Raw genomic sequence first — 22,613 nt, 5'->3', positions numbered from 1 at the left:
GGACACATTATAATTAACATGCATTTTAATGTTATTTTTTTTTGTTATTTATAAGAAAAAAAAAACAATTTAGATTACTATAGAAATCATGCAATTACATACAGTAACTACTTTTCTTTATAGAAATTTGATTAAAAAATATATATATGTACATCAAGTCACACAAATATGTAGCTCTTTCAGATTACATATCGAATTCTTACAAAAGGAAAATAAGTTAAAATTAATAAAGAAATGAGATTATATAAATCTGACAGATTTATATAAAGTACATAAAATATTGTGTAAACGTTGAGTCTCAAAACAATTAGCTCAATCGTTCGTTTATTTCGCAAACCAACCGTAAACTAACCCTGTGTCGCATCTCATACTAAATAGTTCACCTTCCATCATTCACATATTGTAACTTACAACTTTAACACTAAATTCTTTTCGGTAAAAGAAATTCCTCGGGCACGTTTGATGTTTACATTCGAAACCAATCCAATTTGTTCAGCTAAAAGAAACGATCGCTTTTACAGATAATGTCGTGTCGATTTTTTTGGGAAATTCAATTGATGTAACTTGTTTATCATCGTGTTGTGTATTGCCCTTCATTTGACACGTTTTAACCCCCAACGCAAAAAGAGGGGTGATGTAATGTTTGTCTGTGTCATTGTAGCTCTCGAAACGGATAAACCAATTTTAATGCGGTTTTTTTCTTTTAAATGCAAGTTCTTAGCTATGTTTCATAAAAATCGATCCAGCAGTTTGAAGAGTATCAGCTTTTTTCTAAAATTATGTAAGGCATTCTTGGCAGAAAATGGTTTAAAAATACGTTTTCTTATACGTGTGGTTTACATCTAAGTAAACTGAATCGTTGAAAAGAAGAAAATAAATACAAGTAATATTTGGACTGTCCCGCGATAATTCGGACTTAATCTCAAAAAACGGCAAAAATGTTCCGAAGTTACTTCTTAAGTGTTCATCACAGTGGATTTATGAAACTCAACTGAGCTCCAAAGTGGTTGCGCTAGCATGATCCATCGGATAATGTTGCCAAAAATTAGGAAATAATACTCTGACTGAAAAATAGTTAATAATGAACAGTTCAAAATTCGAAAATTTATTCTGCAAGTAGGCCTCAAGGGCTCTTTTACAAGTCAATACAACATTTATAGTAACATCATAATAATATAGTGACATGAAAAATACATAACAACATTTATAAATACAACAGCCAATACCTGGGTAAACATTACATTATAATAATCTTAAAATAAATAATTACTACAATACAATACAGATGTATAGTCTCTATAGTTAAAAACACATTAAATCTGGAGATGTAAACTAGTGACTAGTTTGGTTGTCAGGTCAATCCCACCATAAACATTTTCATGTAAAATGTTGCCAAGACGAAACCATAAAGCTCGCACTATCAAAAAGTTATCAGATCTCTTGTAGAACCAAGCTTCTAACTCTACAAGCCCTGACTTCACAAACTCTACACCTTAGTCAAAATAAATGGCTTGGCCGTTTCGCTACCGTCACATGGTCGCAACAAAAACATATTTTTTTGTGATTTCAGATAAAGTTATTCAGTATGCAGCACCTATATTTTCATATATAGTCTGTCAAGCAAAGTCTGTCAGTAGCAATGTAAAGCAAACTGAAGTATGGCAACACTCACAGAGCAGTATTGCGCTAAGAAAAGCAGCAATGTACATCGAACCGAAACATATTTTTTTCCGCTGAGCGCGCTCTTCGTACGTCAACTAAAATTGCTGCTCGCGGTTTATTGCAGCATTTGGAAATTGTTATTATTATGAGAGGGACAATTTTAAACTGGAGTAAAAACGATGTCAATCAATATGATAAACGAGATCAAAAATTACCTATTTGCAAACGGACTATGCTGGAGAAAATAATGTTTGAATCAAATCATTGCTTCCGCAGGTAGCTGGATTTTAATATATTATCAGATTTCTCGGTTGGAATTCAATATTAAAGATATATCACGATAAAATGCAATACAAATGCTCCTTTATGCAACCTTCAAAAGCTAATTAGACATATTTAGGTAGGTACAATCGAAAAATATATCAATAGATTGAATTAAAATAAAGGTTTGTATGCTTAGTAAAAGGTGGACGCAAAAGGCGAGCGCTCGCATTCTTAACCTTTGGTATGCTTAGGAGCAGATCTGCTACATATATATTATATTCAACTTAAACATGAAGATGTCATAGCTAAATAAATGTAAAGGTTAAGGCATTTGCACTTGAGTACTTTTTACCAAACGAGCTGTTAGTAGGTACCTATACTACTGAATTTAACTAGAATAAAACAATCCATTGTTTTATTTAGGTAAATATTAAAACCTAGGTAAGTAACCCCAGAGCCATCACTGGCAGCGGTAGCCCTGGTAGGGTATGACTGTAACTATTCTTGTCACAATTGCAGGGCTTATTAAATATCTAATATCTGGACTATTTACATCATTTTGATATGGTTTTATTCTGTTTTAGCAAACTTAGAAGACAAATAGGGAGCAAAGAGAACATGAGCACCACGGTAGAAAGCTGTTTTTAACATCAGTTCAGAAACTGAAGAAGCCCAAAGAAAATAATTATGCCACTTGTTAATTGTAAATTAGTGTATTTCTCTTGAACAATGTCACATTCACATACCAGTGTAATTTTGAAATGGTTTTACAATATACTTATATAAATATACAGATTAAAAATAAATAAAACACAACTGCAGATATTTTGGTGTTCATTTAATTTCAAGGCAATTAAGATACAGGTCACTTTAGCTTACTTACACTTAATTCAGGCCATTCATTGAAAAAATATCATTAAGTTACCAATGTTACTGGTCCACTCCAACCAAGCATCAGAATACTTTGTACCTAGTCACTTATTGCATCTTAAGCATAAAACAGATCTGTTTGAAAATTTGTAATTTCAAGTTTAAAGTTTCCATTCCAAGTTTCAAAATGTATTTTTATAGTAGTAGTTACACATAAAACTTAGTCTAAAGCAATTTGCCTAATTTATAGTACAGAGATATTCCAATATCTCTGAGACCACTCTTACATGCTAGCTTAGTAAGGTTTTGCTCACACTACTGTTTTTATACAGGCTAAAAATGTTAGATATTTACATGTATTGGCTAGATCATATTTTATATGTAGATATTTAAAAAAGTCATTTAGATATAAGGAGAATGCTGTTAAGAAATTTTATTAACTTTCACATTAGTCTATTCAAGATTTGTCAGGAACTGACACAATTTCAGGTACTCAAAATATTAATAAAAGATACCTTGACAATGGAAACTTAACAACTTCCACTCATGTGAGTAATATGGAGTTATATTGTTTCTGGATAAAAAAAGGTATGATTTAAATGTTAAAATATTTTTCTAAAATTATGCACACTGAATAAATTATTTTAATTTATTGAACAAACAGGTAAAGCGACTTAAAACTTCTCTTAAATAGGTACATACCGACTTCAGAAAGTATAAACTAGGATTTCCCATAGGTATACATGTGCAATAGCTGAGTGCATGAAACAAATCAGCCTAAATAATATATTTTCGTGATGATTAACAAACGGACAACTTTTACAATAATAATCTAAACTATTGGCCCAATTTTTTTAGTTTTTTTAATTAACAAGTTTATTTTTCGTCTTGTTTGCGTTGTACACGTATGTACGTAAACCGCCGTAGGTAAGTTTTGTGTGAAGAGAAACTTTTACGAACGCCTTATATTGGGCGAGTTTTAATCCTGCAACAAACATATGGAAGTATTAGGTAGATGTTGCGAAAGAAAGTTGGTATAGTCAAGGTTCTTAAACGTCTTAAGATTGTTTAAAAAAGTTACTTACCTTTGAAAATATTTGAGGACTTCGTCTGTTGATATTGGGAACAATCGAATCAGTTGCGGTTTCGAGGGCACAATTCGTGGTCTTATTGGATATATTTAGGCATACGTTTTATCTTTATTTAAGCCTTTTAACCCTGAAACAGAAAAAACTGCACATTATCTTAAAAATTCTCCGGGATCTTGCAGTAATTATCATAACCTCAAAATTTTCTAATGGTTAAGATCAACGAGCATGATTTTACTTACATTGTAGGCATCTTGACTTTGCTTATGGTCATGCACAATATTATTTAATATATTGATATTTATTTTAATGCTGGGAGCAGAAATTTCTCTTGAATTAGCACCGATTCGGAATGTAAACAAACAAGATGGACGATCCACATTCTACAGATAAAACACAGATTACACGCGATTTTGGAATTATTCGAACACAGTGTTGCTAGCCCGCGATTTTTCAAATTTGCCGCGTTTTTCTACTGACAAGATTTGCTTGACCAACTATAAGTCATAAATGTCATAATTTTATTTTTTTTTTCATTTTTAGTCAAAGAACCAAGCATCATATATTTATATACACATAATAAATAAAAATCATTACAAAAAAGAAAAAAACTTAAATAAATCACTACTATTACAAGAAAAAAAAAACACAAGCACCACTATACAAACACAAATTTAAAATTATTTAACTAACCTAAAGCCCGTTCTGTGACACTCGCAGCATTGCCACGCTGTATGGCAATGGAGACCTGTTGGACAAGCCAAGACCCAGAATGCGGATCGTTCCCTCTCTCCCTCAACCGCCGATCCAGTTCCCTGAACAATTCGGACGCCTCGATGCACCAGAGTCCGGCTGTTTCGACAGCAATGGGCACAAAATCGTACGCCCCCTGTAACCTGGAGTATTTGGCGTGCTTATTTTTGGCGACAATTTCTGCTGCTGAACCCGCCGCCTTAACCGTGTATCGGAGATGGCAAAGCATGCAACCACGCTCCCGACTCAGGCATGGAAACTGCCTTGAGACGCGCCAAGTCGGTCCCCGAAGCCCCATTCTGTAAATTTGCACACGCAAGTTTGCAAAGGATGTCATCCCATGCTCTCTGCGTCACCAAGCTATCGATTCAAGAACGTTCACTGGTAGGGCATAATGTGGCCCATTTCGCCAAGCTAAAGCCTCGGAAACGTACGATACACATACGTCGCTACCCTGGATTCTCAGAATACGAGCAACGAGACCTGCTGAGCCATGCGCCGACGCCAAAAAGGCCACCAAACTGACGTCCTGCACCCGCCGAACACCAAAACCGCCTTAACGTAGTCATAATACATAGACATAGACTTATACATAGACTTTTATACAAGCTTTTATTTAATTTTTTTTCTCTGTATGGATTGAGGTTTATTTAACTTGAAATTTATGTATGTATGTTAGTGTCAAAGCTATAAAACCACTTCCCAGTATTAGATTGAACTGATACTCTACGTATATATGTAATTTGGGTGACCATGAAATATTATAAATGGTAACATTGAGCTGATCTGATGATGGACAAAGGAGGTGGCATAGTAACTCTGTCATAAATCAACGCAACCTAATTATAATATACCCAATATTGAATTCATTTGATGAGTATTAGTTGCTGTTGGAAACAAATACAGTCAGCGATAAAAAGTTGTAGGTATAAAAAAAATTACTCGTTTAGTATCATGCTAGGACAAGTGTCGCTCGGAAATAAATCAAGAGTTATCAGCGTCCCTGCTTATAAACTGCGAGGAGCACAGATACTGGCACTCTGTGGAAATTAACATCCGGGATCACTGTGCTGAGCTCATGAACAAGCCATACATGATTAGTTATAACATTGTTGGATGTGAAAAAAATACGTTTTACAGCTACTTTGTTATTATAATAAACAGTTTTAGCAATCCAGAATTTACTTTTGATAAATATTAGAAGCTTTTATTTTAGGTATTGATGCCACTCATATGCCAACCCTTAGCCATTGCCGACTCCCATTGCCGTTGACAACTGGTCTGGCCTAGTGGGTAGTGACCCTGTCGATGGTCCCGGGTTCAAATTTTGGTAAGGGCATTTATTCGTGTGATGAGCTGTTCCTGAGTCATGGGTGTTTTCTATGTGTTTAAGTATTTATAAATATTTATATATTATATATATCGTTGTCTAAGTACCCTCAACACAAGCCTCGTTGAGCTTACTGTGGGAGTTAGTCAATTTGTGTAATAATGTCCTATAATTTTATTTTTTATTTTTTTTTATTGCGCTGGTTTCCAAGGCAAACAAGAGTTATTTTTAGTGTGATACTATAAACTGAAGATAGTGAATAAGGCCTCCAGTGCCCGCAGTCAGCCACCCGAGCCACGGCGGCATGGGTCCATTTTTATCAAGTATATGCAATTTTTTCTTTCGTACGTATGACATCTATTTCAATTTATAATTTATATCGTAGTGTTTCTACTTGAAGTAACTCACATTAAAATATGTTTATAAACAATAATTTTGACTCTAGTCCATAAAGTGACACAACCTTTGCATATAACTAAACTATATATTATTGTATTACAGGTACGTACAATAAAATACTACATGCTTTGAACTACATGGGTAAGGATGGGAAAACTCAAACAGCTCTGCAGTTCGGGTAAATATGCTTATTTATTAATTTGAGTAAATCAAATTTATCTTGTCACGTTCCCATGGTGACCACCCGGATCACTCTTAAAAGCTTGGATTTAAGGTATTGAAAATAACCAAAGTACATTTTTGTGGCATCTATAAGCTGTTTATACAATTATCTAACTTAACGCATTCACTGCCAGGGGGCGTGATTTTGTGTGACGGTGAACGCATATATGCGTTGCTGGCAGTAAATGTACATAGTACATTGTGTAACGAGGGAAGTAAGTGAAATTTTGGATACGAGGGTGGTAATTCTGGAGGGAATTAAAGACCCGAGTTTGCAATATTCTTACCCCCGGAGTTACACACAATGTTTTTCATCACACTTGCGAAGAAAAAACTAAATTTTAAGCAAAATAATTCTTAAATACGGTGACACATCAAACATTCGTCCGCCATTTTGTAATTTCTTGGCAGGTGAGGCATCGAAGGCACAGACCTATTCGGCATTCAGCCACGATTGAAAAATATGTAAAAATATTTTAAACGGCTGTTAAATTAATCAAATTAAATAATTTTAACCACAAACAAAAATATTAAATGATAAACATCAGTATTTTAAAAGTAAAACTCATTTATACTACTTAGTTTGTATAAATAAGTGACATAATTAAAGAAAAAAGCTATAACTCCCTAGAGAGTTATAGCTTTTTTTTCACAATCCATAACTCCCGCGGGAACAAAATAGACCTTTGTCCTTCAGCACAACTGCATGAAAAAAATATTTTTCGAGCAAGTGTGATGAACAGATTAGTATAACGTAGGACGTAGTTTCTTCCAACAAATAATATTATCGCCTGGCTGACGGGACAGACTATTAACAAAAGACGGTTGAATTATCCTTTTATTAACATTCCGTTTATTAAAGTTTTGCGCAAATAAATTATTAGTATGCAACGTTTCGAAAGAGAGACCAATAAGTGAAATATGTAGTTAATAATAATAATTATAATCTAAGAGGCCAATTCGAATGTACGAACGAGTCCTAACAATATGCACGATATCTAAGTAGACATCATTTCGATACCATTTTGATATTAGTGTACGTTCGAATTGACCTGCAAGCCCCATACAGAACAATGAAACAGAAATGAATTCCTGTTATATACTAACGTATAAACATATACATCCACCCAGCTCTAGGAATGTATAAACATATAGGTACTTATCCAATTAATACAGAAAAAGAAAAACCGTTAGGATATTCCAGCTTCGTTAGTTAATTTTAGTTTCAAACACGGGATTTTATTCACAAGAGAAAAAGTTTGTGAATATCGTTATGGACTGCATAATTCTTCGGTAGAATTGTGAATTATAATAATTTGTAAGAAGTTCTGTTTCATAAATGAACTTGCCGTGAGCCCGGTGGGGGTTCTGACTTCGGGATGATGAACTTTTGTACCTTTCTCTATTTAGTTTACTCAAGAGATTTTTTTTAAATTATGAACTTTTATTAAGTTATTAAAGCTTTATCTAAGGTCAGCTGAGATAGTTGTGTTTAAGGGAAAATGCGAAAAGCGAAATTTAGGCGGGAAGCATCGGCTACAATCATCTAATACTACGAGTAGGTACCTACATTCTGGTACCTAAAGCTATGGAAAACATTTTGCACAAATGATAAAGTTTATTATTCAAGTAGGCATATTACAATGCGCTTATGAACGTCAAATAAAGCTACACCGGCTCTAACCCTACACCTCTGACCCGAGAAGACTTAAATCCCCCCTCAATTGGAGGAGGGTATCCAATATGGACTGGCTTACCGAAAATTACTTGTTACTTGAAATGACTAGTTTACTTTTAAAGTAAAATGAATGATCTGCTATTTTCTATCTTCTGAACTGTATATCTGGGCAAACACCCATTGATGAAGAAATCGCGACACGGAAATGGAGATGGATAGGACATACTAATCGAAGAGGGGAAACGAATAACGCTACCATAGCTTTCGCTTGGAAACCGCCGGACGGAAGCCGTGGCTTCGGGCGCCCTGTACACTCTTGGCAACGGTCCGTCCTAAGAGATCTAGGAGCGGTCGGGTTGAGCTGGAGCGAGGCCAGAAGGCGAGCTGAGGATAGCAAGGCGTGGTGCGAGCTTGTGAAGGCCCTTTGCACCTCTGGGGTGCTTTAGGACAACCAAAACAACATCTTCTGGACTGTAGGGTAGTAGTAGGCCACACATCTCAGCTACTCGGCTACCTTCACGCTCCTATTTGGCTTGTCCGTTCACCATGGTAGTCTAATACAAATTATTGAGAATTCACCAGTAACAATTTGCTAACCCATACATAATACATTTAGTTCAAAATGAACTAGAAGCGGTGAATTTTTCCATTGTTGCTTTAATAAAAAATACATCATATTGATCCTCAGAGAAACTTTTACGAATTTTATTCCACAAAAATTACACTAGAAATATATTCCTAGAATAATAACAAACGCTCACCCACGCCCTGATTACAGACACACATCCCCCTTTAGAAAACTATTACGTTTCATATACACTGGTTTGGCGTTCGCTCTCCCATTGTTCTTCAAATACGCCGGCTTCACGTTTGACCCGGATAGGTAGCCATACATCGCTGATTTTGCATAATTAAAACCGTCTACAGCTCTTTTAGAAGCGGCCGTGGAAGCGGCGATTACCGCTTTGTTCGGCCAGCGAGAAATCCGTGGTCGGGGTCGCTTTGTTGCGAATAATGATAAGTCAGCTTGGATTATTTTTGTAATGGTATAAAAAGGTTTTTTTGTTAAATATTAAATGCACATTTGGGTCATGTAAAAGAGGTTCTTATTAGTTTTTTCGCTTTGGTGTTTTAAATGATATGGAAGTAAAATAAAATGACATTTTTATTGTTTTTATTTTTGTTTTATTCAATATCTTGGCAAACTATCACTTCGTTATCGACTGGAAGATGGCGTTCAAAAGTTCTTAAGAAAGCCCTGTAATAAACCATGCTAATCTGTTTTTATAGTGTCAAATATGTGGTACAAGTTTTTTTTTTTTTTTTATACTACGTCGGTGGCAAACAAGCATACGGCCCGCCTGATGGTAAGCAGTCTCCGTAGCCTATGTACGCCTGCAACTCCAAAGGAGTTACATGCGCGTTGCCGACCCTAAACCCCCACCCCCCTCGTTGAGCTCTGGTAACCTTACTCACCGGCAGGAACACAACACTATGAGTAGGGTCTAGTGTTATTTGGCTGCGGTTTTCTGTAAGGTGGAGGTACTTCCCCAGTTGGGCTCTGCTCTAGATCTAGAATGACTTCCACTGGCTAATAGCTGTACCCTACCACACAAAGCGAGATGACATTCACAAAATCATCATCATCATCATTTCTTTGAAGCTTAGAATAAATTTAAAAGTGGAAAAATTACTGCCTAGGGTGAGACTTGAACTCACGGCCTCTGGATCGATACTCCAGCGCTCTGCCATCTGAGCCACCAAAACCTCATCCATAGGCAGAAAATTTTCCCACCATATGGGTCTAGGAGACCCTAGCGACATCTACCGTAAGAACATTATACTTCTTAGATGGCTACCGGAGTTCCAAGTCATATAGGAAATTCACCAGTAACCACCACAACACACATTTTTCCACTTATTTTAGGAGTATATTGTCTTGACAGTCTTCTTCTTCACTGGCTCAGTGACCCAAACAGGATCTTGGCCTCTGACACAAGAGAGCGCCACTCTGCCCTATCCTGCGCCACTTCACGCCAGTTGGGTATTCCGAGGGCGAACAGGTCTTTTAGGACTTCGTCACTCCAGCGGTATCTGGGACGCCAAGACGGACGTTTTCCACCCGGGTGCCCCACATACGCTCTTCTCACGGCACGATCCTCTCCCATCCTCTCTAGGTGACCGAACCAGCGGAGTCGTGTGGCTTTGATCTCGCCAATTATATTGGGCATTGCAACCAGCTCCTCTAGCTCCCTATTCTTCCTACGCCTCCAAGTTCCATCTTCATCTCTGATAGGTCCCAGAATCTTCCGCCAGATTTTCCTCTCCGCCACTAAGAGCTTGCTCTCTTCTTTCTGAGTCAGAGTCCAAGCTTCACGCCCATACATCAAAATTGGCCTAATTACAGTCTTGTAGACACGAATCTTGGTTGGTCTACTGATCAGCTTTGACACTAAAACTCGACTCGTCTTGACAGTACCAGGAATTTTTCATAACACTATATATCTAGTATTGTCTTACCATTTTATAACGGAACCCTAAGACAAACAGAGCAGTTACGTTTGCAACTAATACATAATGCCAGCAAATCGTTCGTCTATTTGTCTTGAAATAGGCGCCATTACGGGCTATTTGCCGCCAGGTGTACCGCGCCTTAACTGATTGCTGTTTAACATTTAACGGGGGCTTTAAAGGGCTCCGCTTAGGTCAATAGATACTGTAGTTTTACGGCATTTACACGAACACTAGCAGTCGCTGTATATTTAAATAAACGGAAGATAAATAAGTATGGCAAACCTTGGCTATTTGGTGATACATAGTTATTCGGTGATAGTCAGTTTTATTGTCTTTTAGCCAAGTTACCTGGTAATTTTATGACTTGGAACCATATTACACCACATTAGCCACATTCGTGCTATTTGTTAGACATCGTTTTAGCAATAAAATTACAGGGCAACTCGGCTTAAAGACAATAAAACTGACTATCACTGAATAACCTAGTATCACCGAATAGCCCAGGTCTGCCCTAGTTACTAGGGCCTGGTATCTTGTTGACCTTAAGGCTTAATCACAGAAATAACACTTTATTTATCGGTCCGGTTGGAACTTTCAGATACGTCAAATATTAGCTAAAGGTATGATCGAAAAAGTCAGTGTCAAAAGTGACGTTTCTTCAAAAAACCGGACAAGTGCGAGTCGGAGTCGCCCACCGAGGGTTCCGTAGTTTTTAGTATTTGTTGTTATAGCGGCAACGGAAATACATCATCTGTGAAAATTTCAACTAGCTATCACGCATGAGATACAGCCTGGTGACAGACGGACGGACAGCGGAGTCTTAGTACGAGTAATAGGGTAAAACGGGACCCGTTTTACCCTTTGGTACGGAACATATCGTATCTTTAGGATTTTTTTAAATACCTGGTAGTTCGAATGGGGCGTATATTTTTGACGGCCACCTAGGCTAGTCGCTAGTGACCCTGCATACGTAGCAGGAGGTCAATCATGGTAAGATTGGTAAGGGTATTTATTATCTTATACCTTCAAACGAGCAATTCTTGTATATATATTTCCGGGATCTCGGAAATGGCTCTAACGATTTTGCTGAAAATTGGTATATGGGGGTTTTTGGGGGTAAACAATCGATCTAGATTAGTCTTATGTTTGGGAAAACGCGTGTTTTCGAGTTTTCATGCGTTTTTCTTTCGACGCAGAATATGGTCGCTAATTTCGTGTTGCCGGCCACTGTCCGTCTGGTCCAGCGGGTTAAGACGCGGACTGCTAAACGAGTGTTACGGGTTCGAATCTCGCCCGGTGACTAACTTTTTCTTTTTATATGTTCAAGTTTATATATAATTTTTTAATTTTTATTGTTTTAGACAAGTTTAATTTAGTAAAAAAATGACCTATGTAATAAGAGAAATTGACAATAGATGGCGTTACTCTGTGACAAGTGCTGTAAGGTTAAAATCGATTGTAAATAATAATAGTTGTTAGTTCACATTTTACTTTTTAAGTTTATGTAGATTATCACCTATACACCACCATATTACAATAAATAGTTATAACCGAGCAAAGCTCGGTCGCCCATGTACTATATATATAGAATGACATAATTATTTATTGACGTAATACAAGTGTATTGTTGACTTTTTTAATCCTTGACATGGCATTTTCATATTAATAAATTCTTATATACATATATAAGTATTTATATACAAGCTGGGCCAATAAGAAGTACACTTACACAGATTTATATGTTTATTTAAATTGTAAATGTACTGTATGTACTGTCTGCTTGATGTATGTGTAATTTTCCTATTCCTCTAATTCATTCGTGCACTACCTGTTCTAAAAACTTACTGTTCTTTATATCCTGCTACCCTAAGGTTGTCTGGAAGAGATCGCTTACAGCGATAAGACCGCCTGTTGCTACCTTTCTTTACATTGTAAATCTGTTTTTTTTTAATTTGTCTTCTTTGTGGTGCAATAAAGAATATTTACTTACTTACTTACTCGTTTATAACGATCAAGCTACAAACCTCGTTCTTGTTGGACCTTTGTTCTAGAAACACAGTTACCTGCATATTTTCACCATATCCCTCGTAAGCACCATTGACATATATTAGACAGGCCTTACGGGCACTAAAAATAGTGCTAGTTCAGTGGTATTACGAGTACTAACGAATTCGAGCCAATCGTGCGGTCTAACGCACCTAGTTGAGGCGGACAATCGCGCGCGTGATGCGAAGTCATCAACCAATCGCGTTGCGGCGTTAGACTGCACGATTGTCTCGAATTCGTGTGCGTGACACCGCCGTACTGGCCCCATTCTTACTGCCCGTAAGGCCCATCCGTAGATATATGTCAATGGTATGTACCTTTATGGGGGCGCCTAGCGACATCTACCGCGAGTACCTATTAAACTTACCCGAAATTTGGTCCGAATTTCTTCCGAGACAATGAATTTTTAAGCATTAGTTTAATCCTCGCTCGAAGTATCTACAACGCGTCTAATGGCTACTTTGTTTACTACGTTCCATCTGCTTGTTTACCACCAGCAGCTACAAAAAAGTCCTTGCGGGACATTTGTTCTAGAAGCTCACAGTAACCTGTTTGAGACGGCGTGAATTATTCACGTCCGTTGCGCGGTCATTGTGTGCTTCTTTCTTTGTTTTCAAACATGCAATAACACACCATGTAGGGGGTTTTAATTAACATGTTTAAAAAAAGGGATTTAATGTTGGTCTGCAATAACGTGATTGTCATGCTTGCGTTTTGAATGTCATAACGAATTGACCGATAGTAACCACTATGTTGTGTAATTCTTCTTAAATTAAAGCAACAAATATTACTTTGCTAATCCGCGAGAAAATAACGTGTTATTCAATCAGTGCTAACCCGTTATACTTACTTGCGTATTTCTACATGCAATTAATGTTCCCACCCTCCCACCGCAAAAATAAATACGCAAATAAATATAACAACCCACCACCAAAAGTACAAAACTCACACGTGTTTCGTCTCTCTACGAAGCATCCTCAGGAGATGCTGGAGATGTTGACGGTCTGGTCGGGTGAGAGTTTTGTACTTTTGACTAACACCGATTGACTAACACGTTATTTTCTCGCGGATTAGCAAAGGAATATTTCTAGCTTTAATTAGCATGGATTTCCGCAAAGTAACGCCTGATTCTATTAATTAATTCTTCTTGAAAAATTCAATAAACTATTTGTTCTCCTCGCAAACTATCATGGCTCCGCTATTTTGAAAAAAAAAAACACTGTAAATCGATAAAAATATACCCAATTATCGAACCTTCTCACAAAAGTTTATGAGAATCGGTAAAGAAATGTGACCTGTAGATAAGAACAGCCTGCGAAACGAAATCATTTTTCTCCAAGCTGAAACGGTTACCTTCGCTTGGCTCGGTCAATATACTATAGTATACATAATTATTATTGTTATCGGCCCGATTCAAAGAATGAGATACGATAACGATAAGTTCTGTTCTAGATAAGTTCCCATTTCGATATCGTTTGTATGTCGTATAATTGACAGGAGCTCGATTCGGGCAATCAACGTCACTTTGACATTAGAAATATCGTAGATAGATCTTATTAGGATCACAGCGGAATCGAAATAAACGTCACTTTTGACATGTTATTTGGTTATCGATCTTTTAAAGATCTTTCCAAGATCTTAAACGTGTCTTAATCATTCTTCGAATCGCACCGTTACTTTATTGATTGATGAAAGTCGTAATGAAAATCCCTTCAGTAGTTTTTAGTTTTGGAATAGTTTTATAAGATTTGCGGCTGCTAGGTTGCGTGACAGTCATGCACATAGCGAACAATATACATAATAATTATTATTTCATCCTTAACATCATGTTCGTTTGTGTGTAACGCCACGTGCGTAGCATCTGCCGGTGCGCGCTACGTGCCGTAACGCTACGCTTCGTAGCGGGCTCTACGGGCTACGAAGCCGTGAGGCTTTGACGGTTCACAGCCTCACGCACTGAATAATCTGTGATGGAAGGCAAGACTTGGATAACAATGCAGGTTTATTACTGCTCTGGTGAAGTTGAATTGAAATATAATTCAAACAGGGATTGTAACTAGAATATCAACATTAAAAATATATTCTACACGCCTACTTCCTCGAAGGGTCTTTCACAAGTCAATGTGTGTGTGTAACTTGTGTGTGTAACTGAACTGTAATTATATTTGATCTTTGTTATATTACATTTTTTATAAGTGAGAACCTATAATTGGCTCTGTATTTCTATTGTTTCTTATAGCAAGCTGTTGGTTTACCATGTATGTAATTAAAAAAAATACAACAATTACAGTGACATGTACATACATGTACGCAACATTCATTACATACCAATATTATCAATATATAATTTAACAAAAACGTAAAGACTTTAGGATTATTTATACATTTAGTTTGGAGATGTGAAAAATCCCCAATGTCAGAGAAAATAATATTAGGTACTAATAAGATTTGGAGGTGTAAAGCCTCTCCAAGCGTAAAATGAATTTATATGAAATAAGTAATTCGCGTCATATGTTAAGCTGTCTTTTAAACTAATACTAGATAATTTTTAGCTAGTATGTATCTAGAAAGTCAACATATAAATAATATGTTGTCATGAGCTATTCGACTCGTTAAAGTGACAAATAGTATTTAATTAAAATTTCTTCGAAGTGGACATTTGCACATAAACAAAACAAAAACAAAAATATGTACAAAGGCGAACGTATCCCTACAAGGTATCTTTTCCAACTAACCTTTGAGATATATATACATCATAAGCAGCTCCTAACGTAAGTATCTGCTGCTGAGCATATGCGTTGCGTCGCGTTGTTGCAACGCATTTAATGTGGCATGTCATAAGTAAAACGACGAAGCGTCGACTCTGCGAGGACGCCTGCGACAAAAAAACGCAACGCACCAGTGTGACCTCACACTTTCATATTTATATTCCGAGCGAGGTACAAAGTCTAACAGTACAGAATCCGTACAACATTTATAACATCCGATAAAATACAGCTATCATATCAACCGGACAACTGTTATTTCCTTTTATTTTCACTGTTATACTCACTAAAAACGTCCACTGTTTTCCTTCGTCGCTTTGACACATTTATTACTATAATATAGATTAAAAGGCCAGCGTTCCTCACACAACAATATGCCTTGTGGTATCGTATTATAGTCTAGTTTGCGATGGTCGGTGTAGATTGGATGTAGGCCGTGTAATGAGACGGTCAGTTATTGATTCCTTCGTGTACGTTAGCCCGGAACATGAACGTAGGCTTTAGTAGGCCGGATTGGCTTGGGATAAATAGGGGTTAAAGTTAAGTTGAGTAACTCTCCTATGTTGACAAATTGACTATTTCTATAACTTTGGAGACCTTTTACATCTCCAAATTTAATGTATATGTACTCGTATTGTTTACATAGTCATACATATATGCTATATTGTAGTAGTAATTTATTTTATGATTATTAAAACATAATGTTAAGCCAGGACAGTTATTGGCTGTTTTATTTATAAATGTTGCTATCGGCCCGATTCGAAGAATGATTAAGATACGTTTAAGATCTTGGAAAGATCTTTAAAAGATCGATAACTAAACGCCATGTCAAAATTGACGTTTAATTCGATTCCGCTATGATCCCAACAAGATCTAGGATATTCCTAACGTCAAAAGGAAATTGGTTGCCCAAATCGCGCTGCTTCTGTCAATTATACGACATAAAAAACAATATCTAAATGAGAAATATCTAAATATCTAAACCAGAACTTATCGTTATCGTATCTCATTCTTCCGATCGGGCCGTATGTATTTTTATGTCACTGTACATTTTGTATTGACTTGTAAAAGAGAGCCCTTGAGGCCTACTTGCAGAATAAACTATAATTTTTTAATTTCGACAATGTATGCTAACAGTCTGACAGATACTAGAGATAAGATGAGATTTTATCATTTATCGCCAAGGGGATAAATGATACAAGTCAGCCCAAAAATACGCTATACTCGTAAATATGTTTTACTGTGCGTATTGCTTATCATTTTATAACAAATATTTGTTATCCGTGTGTCAATGCCAAAGATTATTTTGTTATTTGAAGATAACGTGAAGTTTTGTTTCAGTAAAGTGGTTGTAGTATTGATTTTACTGAAGGAAAATGTTTCTATAAATTTACTGTAAAGCATTTATTTTCATTTAGGCAAAGCAATGAATTTAAAAAAATGTCAATAATTTATTGTCTGGTTTGCACAGGAAACCTTTAATCAGAAACAGTAACATATATTATTCTACATGAAAAAAAAATATTTTAATTCATTATAACACCTGTCGATAGCTTTCGGAACACACCGAACTGCATCTCAACTGCAACTCGTACATCAACTGCGCGCTGACTGCAGTCAGCGTAATCAAGTGCAGCTGGTTGCAATCCACTGCAGTACGTGCGGCGCATCAGTCATTTAGGAGCTGCTTATCTGGCGATAATCCGTCTGGCTGATGCATTTGTATGCATTATCTCTCTTCGCCATTACTCATACGTACTGAACTTGCAGCTCTGTATAAATAAACTATAGAACCAGATTTTCAAATTTAGAATTAAATACCTTATACAGTGTGTATTTTTAATATAACCGCAAACTTAAATTAGACGTAGGCTTTAGTGCTATAAAACGATTCTGAAAGAGTTTTTAATTTAGTGTAACTACCAGAGCATTAATAATAATAATAAGATGCAGAAGGCAGTAATTTTGGACACGGCGCGTATAATCCGCCGGTTCCTCTCTCTGCGGCCCTGACCACCGGCAGCTTGGGCCCTGCCCCGCTGCTGGCGGCACCCTAGGTTAGGTTTTTTATAATGTATTTATATCTTTTGTATTGTTTTTGAAGTGTTTTTATATTTTACTTTTATATTCATATTATAAATGACCTAGCCTAAGACGAAAAATAAATAAAAGATAATAATAAAAATTCAGCCTATATACGTCCCACTGCTGGGCACAGGCCTCCTCTCATGTGCGAGAGGGCTCGGGCTATAGTCCCCACGCTAGCCCAATGCGGATTGGGGACATCACATACACCTTTGTTGAATTTCTTCGCAGATGTGTGCAGGTTTCCTCACGATGTTTTCCTTCACCGAAAAGCTAGTGGTAAATATCAAATGACATTTCGTACATAAGTTCCGAAAAACTCATTAGTACGAGCCAGGATTTGAACCCACGACCTCCGGATTGAAAGTAGGACGTCATATCCACTCGGCCACCACCGCTTGATAAAGCATAATTAATTTATGGATTTTATTTCGTGCAATATATTTTGTACATCATATTCACTTGTGAGAGCTGCGACGTCGCATCACTAAATGCGACGTTTTGAGTTAAAACAAAGTAGTGATATATTGCTTATTGAATTATTTTAAATGGGAAAATGATAATCGTCTATTTTTGATAATACCTATGAAAGTGTGTTCATTAAATCCTAAACTAAAACTATCCTGGTCAACGAGATCGTACACTGACATCAAAATGATATCGAAATGATGTCCCTTAGTACCTTTCAAGTTTATTGTAAGACGCAATGTATTATTTGTTATGTTTAATTAATGCGTGAAAGCAACATCAGTTACAATGATAATAGCGTACATTAAAAAATACATTTGTATGAACAATAAAAAAAAATGTATAAAAGTTGTCAAACAATAGTTTTATGCTTTGATGAGTACAATATTTTATGTTTTAATTATTTGCTCATGTTACAGAGTCCATCCTGTATAATACTTATCTATGTACAGAAAAAACGTTTTTAAACTACTTATTTTTTTCGTTTCCTCACTTCTTATTCTAACTGACTAGAAAACATTATGTTTGTATTATTATTTTATGAATGTAATCTGTTAGAAAGCATTGTTAAAAACCAGCATGATAGATAATGGCATAATGGAGTGTTATCTTTTAATTCGTTTTATTTATGAGTACATATTTGCTTAGCAAGGAGAATTACCTTTATACTATACAATTTCCGTGAGACACAGACATGTTAAATATATCGATCACAAACAACATGACGAACGTTTTTCAACTTAAAATATGTGAGTGACCCGTTCTAATACATTTAAATAAATATGGTTTTTGTTTTAAAAGGATCCCTTTGAATAATTCAAATATTTCATATGAGTCCATCTTTCGTTTGTTTCTGTTTGCAACATGAGTCTCTGTTAAAAATGAAAATGTATCAGCATCATACATGAACATCATCAGCATATATGAGCATTAAACCCAGTTGCATCACTTGACGGTACTTGACAAACCTCTTGTCTTGTCAAACATAGTCGCAGTTCGTCAAAATTCTGTTGTAATGGAAATGCATTTTTTTTTTAATAATAAATAAATATTATAGGACATTATTACACTAATTGACTAAGTCCCACAGTAAGCTCAATAAGGCTTGTGTTGTGGGTACTTAGACAACGATATATATAATATATAAATACTTAAATACATAGAAAACACCCATGACTCAGGATCAAATATTCATGCTCATCACACAAATAAATGCCCTTACCAGGATTTGAACCAGGGACCATCAGCTTCATAGGCAGGGTCACTACCCACTAGGCCAGACCGGTCGTCAAAAATAAGTAAACTTGTAAATAAGGAAACTACCGACGGTGATGTCATCATGATTACTTGACGTAAAAATAGCAATGCAGTCTGCAGCAACGCTGTACTGCCGAACTGTCACAATTGGAATGTAACTTTAACGTAAATGAGTTCGTTGATTATGCGATTGTACGTATCGCAACCCCCACCCCCCTCCCCTACATGAGTATTACGCAAAATTCAAAAATCAATCATTTGTTCTGCAAGTAGACCTCAAGGGCTCTTTTACAAGTCTATACAACAGTTTAACAGTTTATAGTAACATGAAAAATACATAAAAAAAAATTATAAATACAACAGCCAATACCTGGGTAAACATTACATTATAATAATCTTAAAATAAATAATTACTACAATACTCCAGAGATAGTCTCTATGGTTAAAAATACATTAAATCTGGAGATGTAAACAGACCCCAATGTCAGAGTACTAATACTAATAAGATTTGGAGGTGTAATGAATCTCCAAGTGTCAAAATGAAATTTATACCAAATAAATCAATCGCGTCTGGACTGTTAAGCTAGCAGTCTCATAAACGAATGCTACAGAATACATAACTAGTATGTCTCCAAAGTCTAGTATATGATACAATATTACGTATAGTCTCCACGGTTAATACATTAAGTTAGGAGATGTCCGCATTCCTATATTTCAATATAATGTACATGAAGCTCGCAAACCTATTCTATTTACAATACAATACAAATACTCTTTATTGCACACCTCAATACAGAAACAATACAAATAATAACAACACATTAAGAAGAGGTAAACAACAGGCGAGGCGGTCTTACATTCCCATACATTTTCTGTTCGCTAATCCGTCACGCGCGGCTTAGCTTCTTTTAATCAAATCTGGACGTTTAATTATTTATTCTGTAATGAAGCAATCGCGCAGAAAAGCCTTAAATCCCTGGCCCGGTATATTTATTCTCCAATTACGCGTTCCTGGACAACAATTACGCCGGGATTACGTGAGGGTCATAACTGTCCTATGTAATGTTAAGGGTGTGCTGCAGGATGCAGCGATTACCGAAGAGCGTAAGTATCAAGAGCTATTAAGTTCGTGAAAGTTACAATGTACTGACGAGTTATTGCTCGAGGACCTAACCTACCTACAAATGTTACTGTTTCCTTGTTTTGTTACTTATATATAATGATAAGGACATAGATAAGTACTCAATACAATAGTTTTTAGATTTATGACGTGTAAAATGTACTATGTTTATATTTACCAATAAAGTCCGTATTCTGTATTCTGATGTAATGCTTTAAGAAAGAAGGTATTATACATACACCATTCAAAAATGTGCAATATATGTTGGATACTGACCTGCTAGCATGAGTTGCGTTCTCGCGCGCGATTCCATACATCTAGCGCGACTTCAAGTAAGGACTCGCGCGCGAGAACGCAACTCAAGGTAGACATTAGAAATGAATATTTAATATATTTTTGATATAATGAACTAGCCTTTTCCCGCGTTTTCGTCCACGTACAACTGTTTACTCTAGTCTTTCAAACTCTACTTATATTTTACCCCCTTAGAGAAACAATTCCATAGAACGTCTCATCAAATTTATAAATAACTAAAATAATATTAAAAGATATTCTTTCACAAACTCACTAAAAAGGACTGCATAACCGAAAAATAATGATACCTTTTAATAACGGTATGACGTCATACCGGTTTAATCCGAACCATTTAGGTAGCCGAATAAATTTATACTGCTACCGAATCTTATCGGTACCGTTATTTTTCGGGTACCTTAACTGCTTTCATAAAGAGAAAATAGGGTACTATCAGCTTCGGCGTCGTTGTCAAGCCGCCCACGCCTTGCGCCAACGCAACTAATCGACGAGCGTGGCGGGCGAGTGGCGAGGTCAACCCGCTTGAGAGCCAATTTTTTCGGTGTCGAAATAATATCGGTTAGGTACAGGTATAATAACGGTTAAGGTATATACCGGAAAAATACCGGTACCGTTATTTTAAAACTATACCTTTATATCCGAGCCGCGCAGCCTACCGGTATAATGTATCAATATTGTAATTTTATACCGCTACTATACCGATATACTGTAACCGAAATCAGTCTCTGCTGACTAAGCAACGCAAGCTTAAAATGGCTTGTGTTGTGGGTACTCAGACAAATACTTAAACACAGAAAATAGCTATGACTCAGAAACAAATATCCATGCACATCACAAATTAATGTCCTTACCGGGATTCTATTTCAGGACTATCGGCTTCATAGGCAAGACGCCGAGACTACCGACTATGCCATACAGGTCATTATGGATATAGGGTGACTGCTTTAGTTATTGGCCACTGCGTAGTAATTGGCCACTCTTAACTAAAAAGAAACAAGCCAATAGAAGTTTTATTGTTAGGGGTGTCCAATTATATGTAGTGGCCAATAACTAAAGCAGTCACCCTATGGATCAGTAATAGTTATTCAAAATGAGCTTGGGCATTACCTTTGCAAAGTACGGCTTAAGGAAAAGACAAACGGCCTTTGAGATACGTTAAATATTAGGTCTAGATACGATATGGATCGGATATGCCAGAGTATCTCTTTTGACATCTTGAAGTTCGAATCGGGCCAAAACTTTTACATTTATAATAAGTAAAATATAAACATAGGTCGCCGAAACGAGGCCCTGGATTAAAAGGCGGCGTCTCATATTTAGCATAAGCCTTAATTGCGCTACCGTACATTTTATTACTTTGATTATAACGGGTTTCATTTGCATTTACAGCCTTGAACATCTTAACAAGGGCATTAAAAAGGTTAAGTGCACTTAGGAAATTAAGACGTAATTAGGGAATGACTTTATAACGTGCATTTAGTACGCCTATCGCATGTTAATGTATTAATCAGTAAAATTACATATAATAAATAAGTAAGTACCTACCTTAATTAAAGTTAACAAAAATAAGTTAAAATCCGTTTAATGGCTCAACACTTAACTACCTTATGAACAGGTGGTCCAAAAATAGGATGTCATTTTTTTTACTGCGGAATATCGTTGATAATTTAAACAAACGTTTGTGTTACAAAGCTAAAGCTCTGAGGGCTTACCGCGAAAACTGAAATTCGTAAATTGCGGGGATCTTTCTCTTTTACTCTCACTAAGTCGTAATTAGAGT

The 22,613-nt window shown here is 36.3% G+C and overlaps 1 protein-coding gene and 1 long non-coding RNA gene across 7 annotated transcripts in view; both read left to right on the top strand.

Annotated features, from left to right (window-relative positions):
• LOC133515584 (CUGBP Elav-like family member 6) overlaps positions 1-22,613 on the top strand; it is a 614,398-nt gene that overhangs the window by 221,508 nt on the left and 370,277 nt on the right. The gene's annotated exons all lie outside the window — the stretch shown is intronic.
• Positions 1,607-2,751, top strand: LOC133515606 (uncharacterized). Its single transcript, XR_009799055.1, has 2 exons — positions 1,607-1,938; positions 2,511-2,751. It is a non-coding gene; the product is annotated as an uncharacterized LOC133515606 (long non-coding RNA).

This window comes from Cydia pomonella, chromosome 2 (genome assembly GCF_033807575.1).
Source record: "Cydia pomonella isolate Wapato2018A chromosome 2, ilCydPomo1, whole genome shotgun sequence".
NCBI classification, from domain to species: Eukaryota; Metazoa; Arthropoda; class Insecta; order Lepidoptera; family Tortricidae; genus Cydia; species Cydia pomonella.
The sequence above is the reverse complement of the archived record's forward strand: the minus strand, read 5'-3'. Positions and strand labels throughout refer to the sequence as shown.